The following is a 24,045-nucleotide window of genomic DNA, read 5'->3' as shown; positions in this document are numbered from 1 at the left end:
AGGAAACTGGAGAAATCTGAGTTCATCCCTTGTGGTTGGAGGGTTCCCAGGCGGAAGATGAGGCGCTCTTCCTCCAACCATCGTGTTGCCATGGTCTGGCGATGGAGGAGTCCAAGGACCTGCATGTCCTTGGTGGAGTGGGAGGGGGAGTTGAAGTGTTGGGCTACGGGATGGTTGGGTTGGTTGGTCCTGGTGCCCCAGAGGTGTTCTCTGAAACGTTCCGTTCCTGGGATGCCCGAAACGTCGATTCTCCTGTTCCTTGGATGCTGCCTGACCTGCTGCGCTTTTCCAGCAACACATTTTCAGCTCCAATCTCCAGCATCTTGCAGTCCTCACTTTCTTCTTGAGTGAATTGGTACGGCCTGTTTCATGATTCTGTTTCCCTAAATTAACTTGAGGGGCCATATCCTATGTTATTTATATTAACTTAAATGATGCTGGATGAACTTAATCACATATAGATAGCAAGCCCTAATAAAGGTCATGACCCCAGATATGTTAGTTCAGAAGGACTGTCGGTGATACTTAGACTCAGGAGAACTCATTTACTTATCGGACTATGGTTAGTTTCACTTTCCATGACATTCTGTACATATATCCCATCCAATCCCTTTTGTACAGGAAAGCACATTGTGGTCAATTAGGCAGAGTTCGCATTTAATTATGAGTATTGTTGTATGGGTCAATGCTGCTGTAGTAGACAATAGTGGAGCTGTAACAATAGTGGAACCCACAATGAGGATGGTACAGACAGATGATGGAACAAAAAGTACGATAATAATCAGGAAAAGCTGCCTAACCAGTGGCTCAGTGGTTACCATTACTGCCTCACAGTGCCAGGGTCCCAGGTTTGATTCCAGCCTTGGGTGACTGTCTATGTGAAGTTTGCACATTCACTCTGCGTGGGTTTCCTCCCACAGTCCAAAGATGTGTAATTCAGGTGAATTGGCCATGCCAAATTGCATGTTAGGTGCATTAGTCAGAGGGACATGGGTCTGGGTGGGTTACTCTTTGGAGGGTCGCTTTGGGCTGAAGGGCCTGTTTCCACACTGTAGAGAATCTAATCAGTAGAGGGTTATGATTAAAGTCTTTATTATCAGGATCAATGTTATTTCTTTTCTTGCCTATTTTTATATACCAGTATTGTACCTTACTAGTTAATGGACATCAGTGTAAATTCAACACCCTTGGTTAATAGAAGCCAAGTCTGACAGAAACAGGACTTCCCTTCATTATAACTGTTTGTAGATAAAATGGTGACACTCGACTGAATGCAGGCTTCCAAAGGATCAGTGTGTGCACTGTTTCTCTTTTCAGTTATTCATAATATCAACCTTTGTGAGACAAAGTTATCTCATTAAGAGGCTCAAGAGTAAAGTAATTGATTGCACAAGTGATGCACTGTGCAAAGCAGTTTGAACCATATTCCCAAGTTTCTATGTGCAAGAGGTCACTTACACACAATGGGAACCTATGAGCCTAATAGGAGCTAATTAGTTTAAATAACCAAGTGCTAATTGTTGTCAGCAATCACATGAGCCTACTTTCTCCAGAATCTAGTTGTTGTGTCTTTCTGACAGCAGTACTTACTTGAAGTCTGACAGGGTAGCAATTATTATATTAAATGGTCTCTCACTAAAACTCTTGTATTTCTTTCTTTTTGCAAAATTATCCTTTTGACGTAAATCAAGATGGTGCACATCAGTGTAGTTTCTTCTTTAATTTTTAAAAATTTATTCATTTGTGGGATTTAGGTGTCTCTGGCTGGCCAGTATTTATTACATGTCCCTAATTGACTCTTGAGAAGGTGGGAGTGAGCTGCCTTCTTGAACTGCTGCAGTCCACCTGCTTTGGGTTGACCTACAATGCCGTTGTACAGCTGAATGTAACATGCACCACTCGAAGTAGTAGAAAGTGAGGACTGCAGATGCTGGAGAGTCAGAGTTGAAAAAGTGTGGTGATGGAAATGCACAGCAGGTCAGGCAACATCCAAGGAGCAGGAGAGGTGACATTTTGGGCATAAGCCCTTCATCAGGAATATGCCAGATATTCCTGATGAAGGGCTTATGTTCAGGCAGCATCCGAGGAACAGGAAAATCGAGGTTTGAGGTTTTAGGCATAAGCCCTTCATCAGGAATGTGTGGGACATTCCTGAAAAGCATTAACCCCCTGCTCCTCAGATGCTGCCTGACCTGCTGTACTTTTCCAGCACCACACTTTTCAACTCTGACCACTTAAAGTACAACAGAAAGTGGTTCAATTGCTTGCTTGGTCCTTTTCAGTTGATGAGTTGATACAACATAGTTAAATTTCAGTGGAAGATAGCTCAAGTTAAATTGAATTGTGGAAGCTGATCATTAATTTCTTCCAATCTGTGACGAATTACCGCTGGTGAACTTGATACCTCTCTGTACTGGAATAGCTTAAAAGTGGAAGTCTACCATGAGGGCAACCATGGACGAAGCTGAATCTTCTAACTCTGTTCCATGGTGCACTGGAAGTTGAGCCTTTGTACCAGAGTTCTGCAAAAGATGGGCAAGAAGGATGCTACTTTTTCTTTCTCGTTCCTGATGGCTGTGACTCGGTCTCAATCCACTCGGTCTGATTGATAGTTCTTCATACACGTACCCAGTGGCTGTGACAGTTTCTACAACTCACCCATGAGCTGACTGCCTGTGGCCCCAAAAACACTTTCCCAGTAAATGATCAGCAATATAAATTCTACTGCAGTATCCTCTTTCCTAAACCAATGTGGGCAGGCAGAAATCAATTCTAGTATTCCCATGCTGTCTCAGGTAGGATGGACAGATTTTCCTTATCTACATGTCCTACAGTATGACATTACACTGGCTTAATACAGCACACATTTCAGGCATCCTAGGGATCAGTATAGGCTTTGTGTAATGCCAAGATTAGAGTGGTTCTGGAAAAGCATAGCAGGTCCGAGGAGCAGGAAAATTGACGTTTCAGACAAAAGCCCTTCATCAGGAATCTGCCCTTTGTGTAATGCCAGTCCAACGACACATTTCACATGATGGTTACAGGTCGTGACTTCTTTAGCAATGTTGGATTTGGAGAATGAACTAATTTGGAGCTTTTACAAAAGTTAAGAGTCTGAGAGCCATGTCCAAAGCTGAGGATAACTCTACTTTTCTTTTCAGCCTGAATCTACACTCAGAACATGAATAGTCAGTTACTGGGAAATGCAAGAGAGTGTTTTACACAGTTACAAACTTGAAGCAGTGCTGCCTCAGCTTTCACCACTAATACAATGTAATTATTATGTCATTGCATAAGCAGAAATATATTGGAAAGGGGATGAAATTCCATTAATGTTCAGTGTTCTGGATTGGCCACTGTAATGCTGCCAATCTGTGTCACATAGCTGTGAATCCACATTTATTGCCGTTAATTAAAACCTATGAAATTTGGAACAATTAACAATTCTGAAGTTGTACTAAGATAGACGAATGATTGAGCTTTAGGAGAGACTAAATTATTTTTCAACTATTTGATAAATTGCAGGAAACAAATGCAAATTAGCAATGGTTTCATTTTAATATGATGTACGAACCTAATAATATTGATTGAAGTTGACAGCCAGAACTATACTTTTATAAAATAAAGAATCGCTCATTTTAAGCACAAGCTGATTTTTGTTTTTCTCTCTTCAGGGGATGTGAATCTTCAGATCTCTCTTGCTGAACAGACAGAGGTGGATAGATTCCTGGTAAGCAAATGGAAATGTTGGCTGGGTTAGTGTGAAATGGAACAGTGTTTACAATTGAATCAGCCATCAATTTATTAAACAACTGTCAATTTATCACATGGCCTATTCCCACTTCATATTCTTGACACTTTTTTCAACATTTGTTAAATTTGCAATCTTTTTAATTTCCAATATTATCCAGAAATTTATAATGAGTCAAATGTACTTCGGACAGCTTTTTTTTAAGCAAAGTTAAATAATGCTTTTAAAAGTTATAAACAAGTGATCTTCAGTCAAGAGTGACATGCCCAAATTCAATGGCTGCAATATAATCTGCTTATCTGCATAATCATAAAAGCTGCCTTTGGAAAAGACAACAATACATTAATAGTTCAGCTTTGGGATTACAGTTAACAAGTATCCAGAACATGTGTTTTTTTTAAAAAGTAGGAACTTTCTATGGTTGAAAGTAATGGTAATCTTTGTATTTGACCTAAAATAAAACAGGAAATGTGCAAGTACAGAGGTTCTTTAGCATCTGAAATGACTCATGACGGGTCAAGGTTTTGAGAAGTGCTCTTTATCAAACGGAGCTCCCAGGAATTACAAAGTTAACCATCTTATAATTTCTTGAAAGTTTTTGTCAGGGCACTTCAGACATTTTTAGCCTTTTTTTCAGATTAATTTCAGATTTTTTATTAAGGTAGATTACTTTGTCAACATAATCAGTTACAATGATGGGATAGCTTACAACAGCAGGACAGAGTGAACTTTTCTAATAGACTAACCCACCAATCTATCGGTTTGTTAATTTCACAATTAATCTTTCTGTGTTTTTTCTGCACTAAAGAAAGAACTGGGGATGATTTTGCATCTTTCACAACCCTTGATGACCAATAGAACTTCAAGATGGTGAAGTACTGGAGCCATTGCTACAATGTAAGAAACGTAGCAGCCCATTTGAACACAACATCCTCCCATAGACTGCTTCAAGGTAATGTGTTGATTTTAACAGTCTTTGTTGAGAAATGGATGCTAAGCAGGCCAATGTAACACTTAATATACATTAACCCACGAAAACACCAACTCAGCAATGATTCACTCACTTGACGAGTTGTCGTTAGTCTCTCGCTGCTCTGCATGACATTTGAGGTTTATCTACTCATTGCATGACCTATTTGAATTGAAATATTTATTTTAAAACATTCTTGATATTTCAACATGTGAGTACTTGTGACAGGCTGAATAATCAGTAATATTTTCTAGAATTTTAATGCCTGAAACTCCTCACCATGCATATTGGTTAAAACAAGCGCCTGAGAGAATGACTGACCAAGGAGTACTGGGAATCCACATGTTAGACAACTACTTGATCTTTTGTGGGGTGGGTATAACTGCAAGGACAGCATTTGTAATTCAATACTAATTGCCCTTGAACCGAGTGACTCGCGAGGCCATTTCAGAGGGCAACTAAGAATTGACCTCATCTGGATTTGGAGTCATACATAGGAGAAAATGATGACTGCAGGTGCTGAAGATCAGAGTTGAGAGTGTGGGTGCTGGAAAAGAACAGCAGCTCAGGCAGCATCTGAGAAGCAGCAGAATCGATGTTTTGGGCACAAGCCTTTTATCATTCTGATGAAGGGCTTATGCCTGAATCATCTCCTGCTCCTTGGATGCTGCCTGAGCTGCTGTGCTTTTCCAGCACCACTCTCTGGACTGGAGTCATACATAGGCCAGACCAGGTAAAAGTGACAGACTTCCTACCCTAAAAGATATTATTGAACTTTTTATTTGCAAATGTCTACAATGGTTTCTTAGATACCGTTGCGAAGATTATTTTTATATTCCTGATTTATTAATTGAATTTCAATAGGTACTGTCGTCGGATTTTTCCCCAGGGTGTTCACTTTAGCTTCTCAGCCACTTGTTCAGTGACATTATCACTATGCTACCTTCAGTTGCATGTAATAACATGGGTAAACGTAGTCCATACAGTTTATCTGCTACCAAGTTTGAGTTTTGCTCTCCAGGAGATGTAGTTCGGAATAGCAGCTTTTCTTTACTCAGCCTAGAAAATTGTGGGTTTGAACAGGTAATAGCCCACTCAATTATACATTAGTCATTTATTGGAAACTGCAACTCCAGAGTTGCAATATTTCTGCCTCAGCTTTCACCACTAATACAATGTAATTATTATGTCATTGCAATTTGTGGGAGTTCTTGCCAAAGAATCATGGAAACATACAGCACTGAGAAACACCCTTCGGTCTAACCAGTTCATCTCAACCATAATCACAAACTAAACCAGTCTCACCTCCCTGCTTCTTGCTCCTTTCCTATTCATGCACTTATCCAAACACCTTTTAAACATTGTAACTGTACTTGTAACCGCCATTTTCTCTGGCAGTTCATTCCACACACGAACTACTCTGTGTGAAAGAGTTGCCTCTCATGTCCTTTTTAAATCTTCCTCCTCTCACCTTACAAACACCTTAGGAAAAAGTCCCTTGTCACTCCTCTTATCTACACCCTTCATAATTTTATAAACCTCAATAAGGTCACCCCTCAACCTCCTCCTCTCCAGTGGAAAAGAGTCTCAGTTTTCTCCAGTCTGTTTTGTATTTTAAACCCTCCATTTTGGATAACATCCTGGTAAATCTTTTCTGAATCCTCTCCAATTTAAGAATATCCTTCCTATAATAGGGCAGCAAGAACTATACACAGTACTCCAGAAGAGGCCTCACCAATGTCACCCTCTACATGACATCCCAACTCCTAGACTCAAAAGTCTTAGAAATGAAGGCAAGCATATTAAATTCCTTCTTAACCTCACTGTCTATCTATGGGGCAAATTTCAAAGGAGAACGTACCTGAACTCCTAGGTTTCTCTGTTTTAAACACTACCTATGGCCTTAACATTAATTTCAAATTAAATTCTACCTGTCACTCCTCAGCCCATTGACACAACTGATTCGGATCTCTTTGTAACTTTAGATAACTTTCTTCATTGTCCACTATACCACTATATATAATTTTGGTGTCATGTGCAAACTTACTGACCATGCCTCCTAAATTCTCATCCAAATTATTTACGTAAATGATAAGCCAAAGTGGATCCAGTACCAATCCTGGTGGTACACCGCTGGCCACAAGCCTCCAGTCTGAGAAACAACCCTCCACCACCACCCTCTGCCACCTCCCATCAAGCCAATTTTTAATTCCAATCGGCAAGCTCACCCTGAATCCCATGTGATCTAATTTTACAAATTAGTTTACCGTGCAGAAATTGTCAAAACCTTGACTAATGTCTACCGTTCTGCCCTCATCAATCAGTTTGGTTACTTCATTAAGAAGACTCAGCCAAGTTTGTGAAACATGATTTTCCTCACATAAAGCCATGCTGACTATCCCTAATCAATCCTTGCCTCTCCAAATGCTTGTAAATCCTATCTTGCAGAATCACCTCCAACAATTTGCCCACCTGATGTCCGACTCACTGGTTTATAGTTTCTAGGCTTCTCCTTACAGCCTTTCTTATACAATGGCATAACATTAGCCACCCTCCATTCCTCTGGTACTTCACCAGAGGAATGGAGAGTAATACAAATGTTTCTGCCAGGGGACCCTCAATTTCCTCCCTAACTTGCTACAATGTCCCTCAATGTCCTCGGATCTCCGGTCCTGGAGATTTCTCTACCTTTATGTTTTCTATTGTCATGCACCAAAGAACAAACATGTTTCTTACAATGACACAACTTCAGTACAAAAGTGCTTCATGAAAGGCAGTGAACAATTCAGCTCCTCAAGGCCGGCTCAATGTCGAAAAGGCAGAAATCCGGTGTGTGCTAGAAGACCTTCCAATTTCCTGGATAAGTGCAGCTTCAGCAACATTTAACAATCTCAACATTATCCAGGACTAAATAAAAACCAAAAGGACTGCAGATGCTGTAAATCAGAAACGAAAAGTTGCAGGAAAAGCTCAGCAACTCTGGCAGCATCTGTGGAGAGAAATCAGAGTTAACGTTTCGGGTTTGTTGACCCTTCCAAGGACAAAGCTTCTTTGCTCAGTACCCCATACACCAGCTTAAATGTTCACTCACTCCTTCAATAGCTAGTGCACAATTGCAACAGTGGATACCATCTGCAAGATGCATTGAGGCAACTAATCAAACTGTGTTTAGTAACACATTCCAAACTCACATCCTTTATCAATGAGAAGGACAAGTGTAGCAGTGAATGCCATCACCTACAACTTCCTCCAAATCTCACTTCATCCTCACTTGGAATTATATTGCTGTTAGGTGAAAACGATGACTGCAAATGCTGGAAACCAGAGTTTAGATTAGAGTGGTGCTGGAAAAGCACAGCAGTTCAGGCAGCATCCGAGGAGCAGGAAAATCGACATTTCAGGCAAAAGCCTGATGAAGGGCTTTTGCCCGAAATATTGATTTTACTGCTCCTCGGATGCTGCTTAAACTGCTGTGCTTTTCCAGCACCACTCTAATCTATTATATTGCTGTTGCTGTGTAAAGTATCCTGAAATTTTTGCCCTTTTAATATATATAAACAGACTCCAGGTATTCAAGAAAGGTGACTCACCAATACCTTCTTAAGGTCAATTCTGGATGGGGAGCAAGCGCTGGTCTAGCCAGACAAGTACATATCCCAGAGGACAAATAAAATAAAAGTACTTCACACTACGTCCTGAGGTCACAAAACTTGCCCATATAAATACAAAAATGGCAGAACATCTCATTTTCTTCTTTGAAATGTTTGGCTTTTATTTTAAAATGATGTCATATTTCACAGCACAAAGTGTGACAATGAACCAAGTAAGCAGTTTAGTTACAAATCACACAGCACCAGGTTATAGTCCAACAGGTTTATTTGGAAGCACTAGCTTCTGGAGCGCCGTTCCTTCATCAGGTTGTTGTGTTCTTCAGGTGTACTTTATGGCATGATTGTATTTAAGGGCAACAAATGAAAAATCTTATTATTTATATAAAAACATACTCTTGTCTGCTAATAGACATAATGTGCTTTTCAAATTATAGATTTACAACGATAGCATTGTGACAAAATGGTTTCTTAGTTGAAGGTGGAAATACTTAAGCAAAGATGTAGCATGATATGAGTTGAGGTAAGGACAGAAAAAGATGACTGATCGCCCTGCACTTTAGGTTTCACACATTCTTCAAAGATAAATAAAGCGCATATTCTGTAATGATTAGTCATCTGATCTCCCCGAACGTTTACAAGTTAAATCCAATCTCACCAGTTTAATAGAACCAATTGTATGAAAAAAATCATGGTGTTACACTGTCGCAGACAATTTGAAAATTAATCTGGGTGGCAAGGTGGCTCAGTGATTCGCACTGCTGCCTCACAGCACCAGGGTTTGATTCCAGCCTCGGGCAACTGTCTGTGTGGAGTCTGCATATCCTCCCTGTGTCTGCGTGGGTTTCCTCTGGGTCCTCTGGTTTCCTCCCACAGTCCAAAGATGTACAAGTTAGAGTGGATTAGCCATGCTAAATTGCCCTAAATGGGCAGGCTAGGTGGATTAGCTATGGGATATGCAGGGCTACAGAGAGAGGGGAGATTTGGTCTAGACTCAATGGGCTGAATGGCCAGCTTCAATTCCATAGCAATTCATGCCGAGAGACTGCAATGTGTGCTGAATAGCTGTACTTTCTTGTAGCTATCAGGTTAGTGAAACCATTGCAGGAGTTCCATTACACTCCTACCTCACTTGTTCCAATTTTATCTCCAAGATTTTTTTAAGCTATCCCCTATTCTCTCTTCCAGCTGTTTTCAGTCCTTTATGTCTCATTTGAGATAGGTCAAGCTTCCATGATAGATCATAATTTCAACTGCCTGTTATTTAAATCTGTATGCCTATGCTCACTGACTCAGTTCACTTCATTCACCAGCAATTTGAAGGGGGTTCCTCAAACTGATGAAATTGCCTCCCAAGTTGGTCATTAAATGTCTCCTCTTCCACAAGATTAATGAATCCTCTGTAATAAATGCATAGTGAAGTAAACCGTTCCCGGGCTCTGACACCATTATTGCTCAAGGAGAAAGTTTTATTACCAGCAGAAAAAAAGCATTAAGAAAAACACCGATAAAGTGTATTTGAGAGTCATCATTTACAAGAGTGATTTTATTTTTGCCATGTGTTACTCACTGCAGAGTGCTGATATTTTTATAAATGCCTTTAAGTGATGCAGACTTTTAGTTGCTTACTCATCCCATTCACGTAGTTTGCTGACAACCAATATCGCCGAATGCAGGCAAAAAGCACCCAAGCTGCAGAACTGAGTACCATGGGCTGAGACATAGTAGTTAGAACAACTCATGGAATTCAGTTCTCACAGCTGGAGGCATCTTTCATCAGGCTGAAGGCTTGCCCCTTGAAAAGCAGGTCTATATATTGTGAAGTCTGTTGTTAACGACTGTGGCTTTCATTAGCATATGATGGTCGCCTCATTATTGGAAGAATGTGGAAGCTTTAGAGAAGGTGCAGAGGAGCTTTACCAGGATGTTGCCTGGACTGGAGGGTGCGTCTTTTGAAAGAAGGTTGAGGGATCTAGGGTTTTTCTCATTGGAGCGAAGAAGGATGAGAGGTGACTTGATAGAGGTGTGCAAGATGATAAGAAGCATAGATAGAGTGGATAGCCAGAGACTTTTTTCCCAGGGTGAAAATGGCTATCACAAGGGGACATAATTTTAAAGTGATTGGAGGAAGGTTTAGGGTAGATGACAGAGGTAGGTTCTTTGCACAGAGAATGGTGGGTGCATGGAATGCACTGTCAGCAGTAATAATAGAGTCAGATACATTAGGGACATTTAAGCTACTCTTGGAGAAGCACATAGAAGATAGTACCATGAAGGGTATGTCAGTTACTCTGATCTTAGAGTAGGATAAAAGGCCAGCACAACATTGAGGGTTGAAGGGCCTGTACTGTGCTGTACTGTTCTATGTTCTATGGCTCAGAGGTTAGCATTGCTACCTCACAGCACCAGGGGCTCAGGTGTGATTCCACCCTTAGGCAGCTGGCTGTGTGGAGTTTGTACATTCTCCCTGTGTCTGTGTCAGTTTCCTCCGGGTGCTCCAGTTTCCTCCCTCCCAGCTGAAATGGATTGGCCATGGTAAATTGTCCCATAGTGTCCAGGAATGTGCAGGTTAGATGGATTAGCCATACAAAATGCAGGGTCATAGAGTAGTGGGGTGGCTTTGGTGGGATGCTCTTCAGAGAGTCAATGTGGACTTGATGTACCAAATGGCCTGCTTCCACACTGTAGGGATTTTGTGAAGAAGATGCATCAACTTTACTTGTTAATCTCCAAGATAACTATAAAAGTTTTTTCACATGATAGCTGTAGAAAAATGAGTTAAGAGACAAAATGGGATTGGTTAACTGGCCCTCCATTTTGCAAACTCAGCTAATTAACTTGTTACCTCTGAATAAATAGATACAAATACATGAAATTACTCATTTTGGGAGCAGGAAATTTGGTGTGATGATTATTCCTGGAGTCAACGTCCTGTTATTTGACATGTAGGTGCATTGAGTGAATGTATGTGTGTGTAGTGGAACCTCCCATCAGCAGATGGCGATGATGAGGGACAGAAGCAAGAGGGTCAGCTCAAGCAGTTGAACAGACCTTTCCTGGAGAAAAGGATATCTTTGGGGGAAGGAGGCCTGGTGGTGAGATAGATTAGACAGACAAAAGATTTCCTCAACCAAATGTAAACTTCAGGCTTGATTCCATACAAATACTGCATTATATTTGTAGAGACCTGATGCCAAAGGAATAAATCACGATCCTTGGGCCATCCAGTGTTCACGTTTCATACCATATTTGTAAAAATCTAGCTCTACCTCAAAAGAGGGACATGGTGGTTCCAGGAGAAGATACTGCCAAAAATGAGATGTTTCAACTTTTGCAGCAAAGAAGATTGTGAGACACTGAAGTTTTGCTTCTTAGAACAGTTCTTCAGAAGGATTGGAATAGGGGTTGCTCAGTGAGTGAACGCAATTCCCATGTCTATGTGTGGCAGCAAATGCTAAGATATTTAGAAATTTGAGATAATTGCCAAGTAGAAAGTAACTGGCTTGGGCTGCACAAAGGACGATCATCGTATTCACAGCTTGGTGCAAATTTGCTGATACAAAACTAGACTGCCAATATTTTTACGGTTTTGCATATGTTCTTACAACAGTCAGCACAGTTCAAAGGAAAGTACTGAAATATCTGTAAAGTTCTTTGGGACATCCTACGGTCATTAATAGCACCATCTAAATATATTTTTTTTTCTTTTCTTTATTCTGTTAATGTTTGTTTATTCGCTATATTTCAGCCACCTTTGCTAGAGAACTGAAGTTCTTGAAGTGTGTACTCAAATAAATCAAGCAGGAAACATCAACTTGATGAGGGAACTCGATGCATATATCTCAGCAGCCTTTACAGTGCACTGTAACTTCATGTTTCGTCGCTCAGATGTTGCATGGTTATCATTGGCTGTAATCCAGTATTTGTGGTAAAATCTGTTACTTACATATCAAAAGAAAAGTGCTACACATCAATGAAGCATGTGGGATGTGCTATGTGATCTAATGTTTGATTAAAAGTAGCAACACATGGTGTTTTTTATTGGCACTGTGGAAAAGTTTATGGAAATGTTTAAAGAAGAAACAATGTGCAATTTGCTATAACAAAGCGAAAAGATGGGGCTGGTAGTCATTTCGCCAGCCATTTTTATATCCTCTTGGTAGAAATCTGTAGGATTAGGATTGAAATGGTTAATATCTAGAACCATGTGTCCCATAATAATAGAGAACAAAAGCAAAGCTTTGAGGTTGCCCCAACTCCATCAGGTAGATCGAATACTGATGGGGAAGGTTTTTTTTCATCAGAGTGGAGACGGAAATCATAATCTAAAGTTCATGAACTTAATCTCAAGTCCTAAAGGCTGCAAAATGCCTAAGCACAATGTTGTTACTGCAACATTGAAACATCTGAAACACTGCAACGGCCTAGGACAGAACATGAGAGCATGACGGTGCATTGAAATGGCTTTCATGTGGACAGAATGGAAGAGTTCCGCAAAGTGGCCACCCAGTCTGTATTTGGTTTCACCAAATGGTGCGAATATCACATTGTGAGTAACAAAGGCAGTGGAACTGGATTGAAAGAAATACATGCAAATTACTGTTCCACCCGGAAGATGTGTTTGGAGACTTGGATGGTGAGGTGGGAGGAGATAAAGTGGTAAGTGTTGGGTTTTCGGTGATTGCAGGGGAAGAGTAACCCACCCAGACCCATTTCTCCTCTGACTAATGCATCTAGCACTACGGGCAATTTGGCATGGCCGATTCACCTGATCTGCACATCTTTGGACTGTGGGAGGAAACCCATGCAGACATGGGGCGAATGTGCAAATGCCACACTTACAGTTGCCTGAGGCTGGAATTGAACCTGGGACCCTAGTGCTGTGAGGCAGCAGTGCTAACCACTGAGCCACCATGCTGCCCCATAACTCTGCATTTTGTTGAGCTGCACAATTCCATGTTGCTTTTTGGAAGCAATAGAGATTGAATTCAAGTCTGAACGCCTCTGACAGGCTGGAACTAAGGAAAGTTTGCCCACTAACAGTGCTCTGGTTGGGTTGCAGTGTTTTTTTTTGATAAAAGAAAGTTATATATGCCAAGAGCAACAAACTGTGGAAAACCATCCAGAGCTAGCAAACAAAAAGTGTCTCAGTCTCGCTTCCTCTCTCTCTGTCTTTTCATTTGGGGTAAAACACAGAAAAGAGCTGAAAATGTGTTGCTGGAAAAGCGCAGCAGGTCAGGCAGCCTCCAAAGAACAGGAGAATCGAGGTTTCGGGCATAAGCCCTTCTCCTGAAGAAGGGCTTATGCCTGAAACATCGATTCTCCTGTTCCTTGGATGCTGCCTGACCTGCTGTGCTTTCCAGCAACACATTTTCAGCTCTGATCTCCAGCATCTGCCGTCCTCACTTTCTCCTAAAACACAGAAAACCCAAGAAGCTTAAAATATAGAATTCATTAAAGAAAAGACCAAAGTTTAACTTATCAAGCATTGAATTAAAGGATGATTATAACCCCACAGTGTCTCATCATTGCAAAAATCAAAAGCACTGTGAGAAAAAGTAATTTTCCACTTTGTGGTTTGGGCTTTTGATACATGTATATATTTTTTTCCAGCCGTATTTTGTATTCAACCATTTGTCACATAAATGCGACAGTCAAGTAGGCACAATAACACCTCTGCTTCCTCAGGCGGCTCAGGAAATTCTGCATGTCCATAAGGATCCTCACCAACGTCAACAGATGCCCCATAGAAAGCAATCTATCTCAGTGCATAACGGCCTGGTATGGCAACTGCTCTGCCCAGGACTGTAAGAAACTACACAAGGATTGTGTGCACAGCCCAGACCATCATGGAGGCCAACCTCCCCTCCATAGACTCCATTTACACATCTTGTTGCTACAGAAAGGCTGCCAATGTTATCAAAGACCCCTCCCAACCCAGTAATACTCTCTCCCAACCTCTTCCGTCAGGCAGAAGATACAGAAGCTTGAACACACACACGTGCACCAACAGGTTTATAAACAGCTTCTTCCCCACTATTATTAGACTGCTGAATGGACCTCTCTAACTTCAAATAAGTTTGCTCTTGCTAATATTGATCTTGCTTTGCGTCCCTCCTATGCAGTGTAACCTTGTGTGCCTCACTCTGTCTAAGCACCCTATGATCTGTATGTCCTTGTTTACTATGACCTGCCTGTACTGCTCACAAAGCAAAACTTTTCACTGTATTTAGTTAGATTTTACTACAATAGATCAAATCAAATCATAATTCAGTATGTGTACATTGAGAGAGACACAGAGAGAGAGAGAGAGAAGCACTGGACCTGAAACGTTAACTCTGATTTCTCTCCACATGCTGCCAGACCTGTTGAGCTTTTCCAAAAATTTCTATTTTTGTTAGAGAGAAAGGGAGATTGGGGTTTTGAAGGGCTGCAGTTGAAGGTGCACAGATGACAAATCTTCTCTTTACAATGTCCTTGTTAAAGTGTGTTAACATAAGTATTTATTTTTAATCTATCATTGACAAAATGTCTTATGAGTTGTTTTGGTCCTGAGTCTGGAAAATTGGTTAGTTTGGTGGTCTTGTTTAGATGTTATATATTTAAAAATATGATTAGTTGTGTACATTTCCAAGTTAGATTGTGACACTGTCAAATGTTATTTCCTGAATTCCAACGATGCACTGTGTAATTATAGCCATTTGCATCTCTGATGTTATGAACAAGGTGGCCAATAAAGCTCTGATATAAGAACAAGTGTAAACGGCATACAGAGAAATTGAAAAATGGATGCATAGAGAAGCCAAAAAAGGCAACAGAAATGGTTAGAAGGAGACACAATTGTTGTTTTGGTCTTTAGGTCAATTGCTCCTGTCCTGAGCTAAATGAAATCCTACAATAAATACTCTTGCTAGTATCTTTGCACAAATATCATTTGATCTTAAACGTTATCAAACTTCAGTTTTTGCTATTTTAAAGGGATGTTAGCTCCTTTTTTTTAAAAAAAATGATGAATCAGGAAGTACTGGAACATCAGCCAAAAAGTTAAAAAAAAGGCAGTTCAACTCAAGGACTGAACTTTCAGACAAATATTCCAAATTCCTGCAACTAAAACAAATCTCAGCAAGTAAGCACCTTCTAGAGTTTTGTGATGTTCCATCAGCAACTCCTGCGTCTTTTGCCCTGAATTTTTACATTAATGATACTGAAAGGAGAATCTTCCCAGAAGACCCTGGGAATTAAATTTCTGGTCCAGACCAAATTTACAAAATGATTTGATTGATTATGTACTGGCCAGTTTCAGGTCGATGTTTTTTTAAACAAAGATTTGGGTGATTAGATCATTTTTCTCCTATTTACTCATTCTCCATTGTACCTGTGAGCTGAATCAAAGTGAAACCGATTTTGATTTGTCCATGCTTAAGCAATCAAAATATTTAACTAGCACTTTTGCTTAATAGAGCCACAGAGTAATACAGCACGGAAACAGACCCTTCAGTCCATCTCATCCATGCTGATCAGTTTTCCCAGAGTTGTCCCATTTGCCTGTGTTTGGCCACCTCATTCTAAACCTCACACAAAAACAGATATTGCTGGGAAAGTTCAGCAGGTCTGGCAGCATCTGTGGAGAGAAATCAATGTCAACGTTTCGGCTTGAGTGAGGAAGGGTCACTCGATCTGAAACATCAGGTCTGGCAGCATCTGTGGAGAGAAATCAGAGCTAATGTTTCAGATCGAGTGACCCTTCCTCACTCAAGCTGAAACGTTGACACTGATTTCTCTCCACAGATGCTGCCAGACCTGATGAGTTTTTCCAGCTATTTTTGTTTTTGTCACTGATTTACAGTATTCGCAGTTCTTTCACAGAATCCTTACAGTGTGGAAACAGGCCATTGGGTCCAACAGGTCCACACCAAACCACCCAGACCCATTCCCCTACCTTATATCTCCCCAGACTAATGCACTAAATCTACACATCCCTGAACACTATGGGCAATTTAGCATGGCCAAATCACCTAACCTGTGCATCTTTGGACTGTGGGAGGAAACGGGAGCACCCGGAGGAAACCTACGCAGACACTGGGAGAATGTGCAAACTCCACACAGACAGTCGCCCAAGGCTGAATCAAACCTGGGTCCCTGGCGCTGTGAGGCAGCAGTGCTCACCACTGAGCCCGATTTTTATTTCCTCTTTCCCATTCGTGTTCCTGTCCAGATGTCTTCTAAATATACTGTAACTGTACCTGCATCGATATTTTCTCTGGCAGTTCATTCCACACATGCACCACCCTCTGTGTGAAAAAGTGGCCCCTCAAATCCTTTTTAAAATCTTTCTGCTCTCACCTTAAACCTTTACCCTCTAGTTTTGAACTTCCCTACCCTGGGGAAAAGACCATTGCTATTCACCTTATCTGAACACATTGCCTTGCTTGTACGCATCCACCAAACCTGAATGGGTAGCCAAATAAAAGGAAAGGGTGCAACAACTCCAAAATATGTATATTGACCGAGCAACAACAAGTACAGTTTAATTCAGACAAGGCTAAGGTACAAATTATGGAACAATAAACCCTGTGACTTCATGTTCCATATTGAAGTACATGAATTAGAAGGAAGTTGAAAAATTCTTCATACACTTGACCCTCAATATTCCTGACTCCATATCATTGAACATATCACATAATGCTGTTGAGCTAAAAGGTACAATACACCTCAGAAGAAGTCAAGGTCAAACTTTCTGGTTTGCCAGGCAGTGCCTGAATTAGTGTGTCCAGTTCTGTCACCAAGATCAATAGTCTTGCGACTGAGAAAGAAAGAAAGCCTTATTTATCCAAGCTAGATAAGTGCGTTGTGGTTTAATGTTTAAAGTTTAGTCACTTTTATGACAAAAGACAAATCTTTGCCACTGGAGAACTAGACAAAGAACAATTACGTTTCAATCTTGGAAGGTAATTTCAAGAGGTAGATAAGATTGTAAGTGGTATTGGAGCAATAGATGTAAAATACAACTTCAAAATAAACAGATTAAGAGGATGGGCAACTGGTTCAAATCACTGAAAAACAAATTGCCGGCAAAATTGTTTTCTGAAATAATGATCAACCACTTTGAGGATGGCACGGTGGCTCAGTGGTTAGCACTGCAGTCTCACAGTGCCAGGGACCCAGGTTTGACTCCAGCCTCTAATGACTGTCTGTGTGGAGTTTGCACATTCTCCCCGTGTCTGTGTGGGTCCCCTCTGGGTGCTTTGGTTTCCTCCCACAATCCAAAGATGTGCAGGTCTGGTGGATTGGCTATGCTAAACTGCCCCATAGCGTCAGGTGCATTAGTCAAAGGGAAATGGGTTTTGGTGGGTTACTCTTCGGAGGGTCGTTGTGGACTGGTGGGGCCCAATGGCCTGTTTCCACACTGTAGGGAATCTCATCACTATAGAATAGACTTGCTGGTAAGAGTAATAGGTAAGACTATGGTTTCCTTTATTAGGAACAGCTGCAATCTGTGGAGTGCTTCCAAATGGATAACTTTTGATAATTGAATGGACCTTCCTCCTCATTACCTAATGGTGCAAAACTGAACCGAATATCCACAGCAATAAAGAGAGTATTGAGGACGTGGACAGAGTGCTAATTCTGTAATCGGAGTAATCAAAATCTGTAATTAAATGAAATGACGTCATTTAAGCGGTCTTACCATAATCTAAATTGTTCAATTTTAAGTCTCTGTCATTCTCCGTTCAGTTCCACTTTAAGTCTAAATGTTATTACATAGTTGGTTAGGTACAGCATCAGGATGCAAAGTGTTCATCCAAAGAAATTTAAACTAGCTACTTAGGTTTTCAGAAATAGACTTATTTTTCTCTAGTTGGTTTGAAGCGGGAAACAATTTTGTCTTGCATTTCTTGTTCAGTAAATGGCACCTGGAGGTGAGTCATAATTTGTTCTTTAGAAAAGAGGAGGTCGAGGGGAGAGCTGACTAGGGCATACAAAATTATGAGGGGCATGGATTACAGGCAGCTATGCAGCACGATGGCTCAGTGGTTAGCACTGCAGCCTCACAGCACCAGGTACCCAGGTTCGATTCCAGCCTCGGGCAACTGTCTGTGTGGGGTTTGCACATTCTCCCCATGTCTGCGTGGGTTTCCTCCCACAATCCAAAGATGTGCAGGTTAGGTGGATTGGCCATGGGAAATCGTCCACGGAGGCGCATGCTCAGTGGGCTGGTCATGGGAAATGTAGGGATAGGGTAGGTGTGCTGTTCAGAGGGTCAGCATGGACTTGATTGGCCAAATGGCCTGCTTCCACACTGGAGGGATTCTACGGTATTCTTTTATAATTTAGTTGATGGTTCAATATCAAGGGGCTTAATTTTAAGATGAAAGGCAGAAGGTTTAGAGGAATTTTAAGGATTTATTTTACTCTGAGGGTAATGAAGGTCTGCCTGAGAAGTTAGTCAATGTGGTAACTAAACAAACTTTTAAAAACAAAACTACTTGCTCGAGTACTTGTAATGTCAAACTTTCAAGGCAATGGGTCAAGTCTGACTATTGCAGGTTTAGAATATCTTTTGTTTGGAGCAGCCTAGATGCACTGAAATGTCTCTTCTGTACAATATGATTCGTAGAATCCCTACAGTGTGGCTGCAGGCCATTTGGCCCATTGAGTCCACATTGACTCTCCAAAGAGCATCCCACACAATCCCTGCATTTCCCCATGGCCAATCCACTTAGGAGAAATCCCACACACAGACACTGGGAGAATGTGCAAACTCCACACAGACAGTTGCCCGAGGCTGGAATTGAAACTGGGTCCCCAGCACTGTGAGGCAGTAGTACTAACCACTGAGCCCCAGCGAAATGACTCAAGACGTAGCATGTGCTCAAGAAAACAAAGTGACTGCAGCAAGTGAAACAGTGATCTGCATAGATCAGCCTGTCCAGTGTATTATTTAAGGGAAAAATTCTTGAGCACTGCAACAAAGTGATGGTTTAGATGAACAGCCTGATAAATTAACAAGGAGCGCATATGGGGGATATGTTCTCCATGCAATCCAGTTCAAGAATATTTCTCACCACTCTTGCTGTGAGGTGTACACGTTTACTCTCCTCACATTGTTTTCTTTTGTCCTGGGGGAGTAAGGTTATTAAGTTCCTTGCAATGTATGGTCAAGCACTGGCAGGTATTAGAATTTTGATGTGGACAAATGTCACGTAATTGTACAAGATGTTCAGTGTCGTCAAGACAACAAACACACTTGCTCAAATGAGAAATAAATTTGAAGTCCATTTGAAGCAACTTTGTCCTGAAGTGCAAGAAGATTGTATCGCCTGGATCTTCAGAAATACTCATTTAACTTCTTGCACATTGATTTATTGGACCACGTAAGTGAGTAAAGCTGGAGCTCTTGAGAAAGACAAATTTCCAAATTACCTAAAGCAATCAGGTACTCATGAACAGAGCATCAGGTTAATGTCACAGAACTGCATTGTCTGCAGCAGCTATGTTTCAAAAGGCAGAAAATCACTTTGCTGTGTCTTTTTGTGGAGTCCCATAGCCAGTGCAAGGACTTTAATATGTTGATCTCTTTTCAAAATGCTCCTGCCAACATTGCAAATTCTGACAACTCCCCACATGGAATGTAAAACATAGAACAGCATAGCACAGGAACAGGCACTTCAGCCCATGATGCTGTACAGAACTTCTGCCTGCCCTTGGTCAATATCCCTCCGTTCCTTGCATATTCATGTGCTTATCTAACAGTCCTTGTACACCCCTGTTGTATCTGACTCCACCATCATCCCTGACAGCACATTCCAGAGTCCAGAATTCCCTGTGTAAAAAACTTACCCCTCACATCACACTTGGCCTTACAGTATCTTGGAAGCATAGGAGCAGGATAAGGCCATTTGGTCCTTTGAGCCTGCTCGCCCATTAGTCACGATCATGGCTGATCACTCAACTCAATGGCCTAATCCAGCTTTCTCCCCATAACCTTTGATCCCATTTGCCCCAAATGCTGTACCTAGCCGCCCCTTGAATACATTCAAAGTTTTGGCATCAGCTACTTCCTGTGGTAATGAATTCCACAGGCTCCCCACTCTTTGGGTGAAGGAATGTCTCTGCATCTCCTTCCTAAATGGTCCACCCCGAATCCTCAGACTGTGACCCCTGGTTCTGGACACACCCACCATGGGGAACATCTATCCTGTCCATTCCTGTTAGAATTTTATAAATCACTGTGAGACTCCCCCTCACTCGTCTGAACTTGTCTGTGAAATTTACCTCTAGGGGTGTGTATTTTTTTTCAGGTAGTTGTATGCTCTCAATCCTCCTTTGATTTTGTTTTGTTCTGGGCCCATGTAGTGATTAGTGGTAAAGGATTATCCACCTTGGAGTACAGGAGAGACACTGTTCTTCGATAGAGTGAAGAGCCAAGGTCTTTTCCCCAGGGTGGAGGCTTACAAAACTGGAGGGCATAGGTTTAGGGTGAGAGGGGAAAGTTTAAAAGGGACCTAAGAGGCAACGTTTTCATGCAGAGGGTGATGCATCTATGGATTGATCTGCCAGAGGAAGTGGTGGAGGCTGGCATAATGACAACATTTAAAAGGCAGCTGTATGGGTATATGAATAGGAAAGGTTTAGAACGATATAGGCCAAGTGCTGGCAAATGAGACTAGATTAATTTGGAGTATAACAATTTGACTTGATATACTAATTTGACTCTATAACAAGAAGGTTTCTTGCATGATTGCAATAAGTACAACTACATTTGGTCAGCTATAATTACTAGAACCTTAGTTGGAACAGGTATATTAGTTACCTCTGAAAAGTTGAGTAGATGGTGCTGTCACCAGTGATAGACAGTGAGGGACATTAATAAAATGGGTGGAAACAATGTGACATGAACATTAACTGTTACCAGAACCAAGCCTGATACAGCACAACCATCAGGTCAGTAATGGGCTTATTCATTCATTAGATGGCATGGTGGTTAACACAGCTGCCTCACAGCGCCAGGGATCCAGGTTCAATTCCAGCCTCGGGCAACTGTCTGTGTGGAGTTTGTCCATTCTCCCTGTGTCTGTGTGGGTTTCCTTCCACAATCCAAAGATGTGCAGGTTAGGTGAATTGGCCATGCTACATTGTTCATAGTATCCAGGGATCTGTAGGCTCGGTGCATTAGTAAGAGGTAAATATAGGGTAGGGGAATAGGTCTGGGTGGGTTACTCGTTGAGGGTCGGTGTGGACTTGTTGGGGTGAAGGGCCTGTTTCCACACTGTAGGGATTCAATGATTACCTTCCCACAGAGGCTGTGCCCAGCGATGTGCAGGCTGGGTGGGTCAGCCACAGGAAATGCAAGGACAGAGGGATGGATCTTCAGAGAATCGGTGTGGACTTGATGGGTTGACTACTCCACACAGTAGGGATTCTATGATTCTTGGAGGAAGAAGGGCTCATGGAACTGACCCACATTGCTGGATTCCCACAGACACAAGGCGTGATGCATCACTTGCACCTAGTCTGCATATTTCCCATCAACAAGTAGTCCATTTCTCAACAATTATTCAATGTTCCATTCTAAAATCATCTTGAGTAATTCAGCTCCGAATTTTGTTCAATTTTGATTCCTGTGGAGAAGCATATACTGTATTAGAAATCTATCCAAGCAAATTATTGAGGTACAATAGTTTTTCAGATTTTGCTGTGACATATTTCAGAGTGCTGTGCAGTCCTTGCACGTGATCTGAGTTGCTTCAGTATCTGAACACAGAAACATGGAACAGCAATGAATAACTTGCCCCTTTGAGCCCACTCCATCTTTCGATAAAACTGTGGCTAATCTGCTTGTGGTCTCAACTCGACTGTCTCTTGTTTATTCCTGTTCGCCTTTAGCTTCCTTGTTAGTCAAGAATTGATCTACCTCTGCTTTGGAAGAATCCAATAAACCTATTTCCAACACTATCTCAGGAAATGTGGTCCCCAGACTCTCGACCTTCTGAGGAAAACAATCTCCACAAAGGCCTAACAGGCTGGGGCTGTTTTCCCTGGAGCATCGGAGGCTGAGGGGTGACCTTATAGAGGTTTATAAAATCATGAGGGGAATGGATAGGAGAAATGCACAAGGGCTTTTCTCTAGGGTGGGGGTGTCCAGAACTAGAGGGCATAGATTTAGGGTAAGAGGGGAAAGATTTAAAAGAGAGCTAAGGGGCAACTTTTTCACGCAGAGGGTGTTGCGTGTGTTGAATGAGCTGCCAGAGGAAGTGGTGGAGGCTGGTACAATTACAGCATTTAAAAGGCATCTGGATGGGTATATGAATAGGAAGGGTTCAGAGGGATATGGGCCAAGTGCTAACAAATGGGACTTGATTGGGTTGGGATATCTGGTTGGCATGGATGAGTTGGACCGAAGGGTCTGTTTCTGTGCTGTACATCTCTGAATAGGAAAGGTTTAGAGGGATGTGGGCAAATGCTGGCAAATGGAATTTGATTAATTTAGGATATCTGGTCAGCATGGACAAGTTGGATTGAAGGGTCTGTTTCATTGCTGTGCAGCCCCATGACTCTCTGATCTCTGTCTTGACTGGAAACCCTTATTTGTAACCTGTATCTCTGATTCTAGTTTCTCACACAAGGGGAAATTTCCTTTCAGGATCCATTGGTCAGATCTCCTCCAGGTCTCATGTTTAAGTTAGATAATTTCTCATCCAATGGATTCAAGCCTAACCTTTCCTGATAAGACAAAACCCTCATCTCAGGGATCTGTCCAGGGAAGTTTCTCTGGATAATGCAATTCTATCCTGCCTTAAATAAGGAAATCAAAACTGTACACAGACTCCTAAGTGTGATTTGAATAAAACCTATTGCAATAGTAGCAAAGCATCCCACTTGTATACTTAGCCTTTTTGTAATAAACAAGAACATTTCATTATCTTTACTGGTCAGGGAATTGAGGGCAGAAGTCAGACTGTAGTATTGCAGCTCTATAAGACTTTGGTTCTGGGCACCACATTACAGGAAGGATGTGGAGGCTTTGCAGAGGGTGCTGAAGAGGGTTACCAGGATGCTGTCCAGACTAGAGGGTATGAGCTATAAGGAGAGGCTGGAAAAACTCAGGTTGTTTTCTCTGCCACAGCGGAGGCTGAGGAGAGACTTGACAGAAGTCTACAAAATTGTAAGATGCATGGATAAGGTTGACAGTCAGAATTTTTCTCCCAGAGTTGAAATGTTTAAAACTACGGGGCATGAATTTAAGGAAAGAGGGGGAAAGTTCAAAGGAGAATTAAGCGGCAAGGTTTTTACACAGACAGTGATAAGAGTCTGAAACACACTGCTGGAGCTGGTGGTGGAGGCAGATGTGATAGGGGTACTTAAGGGTCTTTTAGATTACACGTGAATATGCAAGGAATGGAGTGACATGGGCCAAGGGTGGGCAGAAGGGATGAGTTTAATTTGACATCATGTTTGGCACATCATTGTGGGCTGAAGAGCCTGTTCCTGTGCTGTACTGTTCTATGTTCTATTGGTCTACCTAATCACTTGCTGAACCTGCATGCTAACTTATTGTGATTCCTGCTTTGGAACATCCAGATCCTTCTGTATCACCAAGTTCCTGAGTCTTTATCCAATTTAATAATCTGCTGCTTATCTGTTTTTTTTCTCTGCCAATGTGAACAAGTTTGCATTTGACTGTATTATATCCTATTTTGCAATTTTGTTTAGCA

At 41.5% G+C, this 24,045-nt stretch overlaps 1 long non-coding RNA gene across 1 annotated transcript in view; it reads right to left on the bottom strand.

Annotated features, from left to right (window-relative positions):
* Positions 1–3,539: 3,539 nt before the first annotated feature.
* LOC140491814 (uncharacterized) overlaps positions 3,540–24,045 on the bottom strand; it is a 50,641-nt gene continuing 30,135 nt past the window's right edge. Inside the window, exon 2 of the long non-coding RNA XR_011963436.1 lies at positions 3,540–3,727. This is a non-coding gene — a long non-coding RNA (uncharacterized lncRNA). The remainder of the gene's footprint in view (positions 3,728–24,045) is intronic.

Source organism: Chiloscyllium punctatum, chromosome 20 (genome assembly GCF_047496795.1).
Source record: "Chiloscyllium punctatum isolate Juve2018m chromosome 20, sChiPun1.3, whole genome shotgun sequence".
NCBI lineage: Eukaryota > Metazoa > Chordata > Chondrichthyes > Orectolobiformes > Hemiscylliidae > Chiloscyllium > Chiloscyllium punctatum.
The sequence above is the reverse complement of the archived record's forward strand: the minus strand, read 5'-3'. Positions and strand labels throughout refer to the sequence as shown.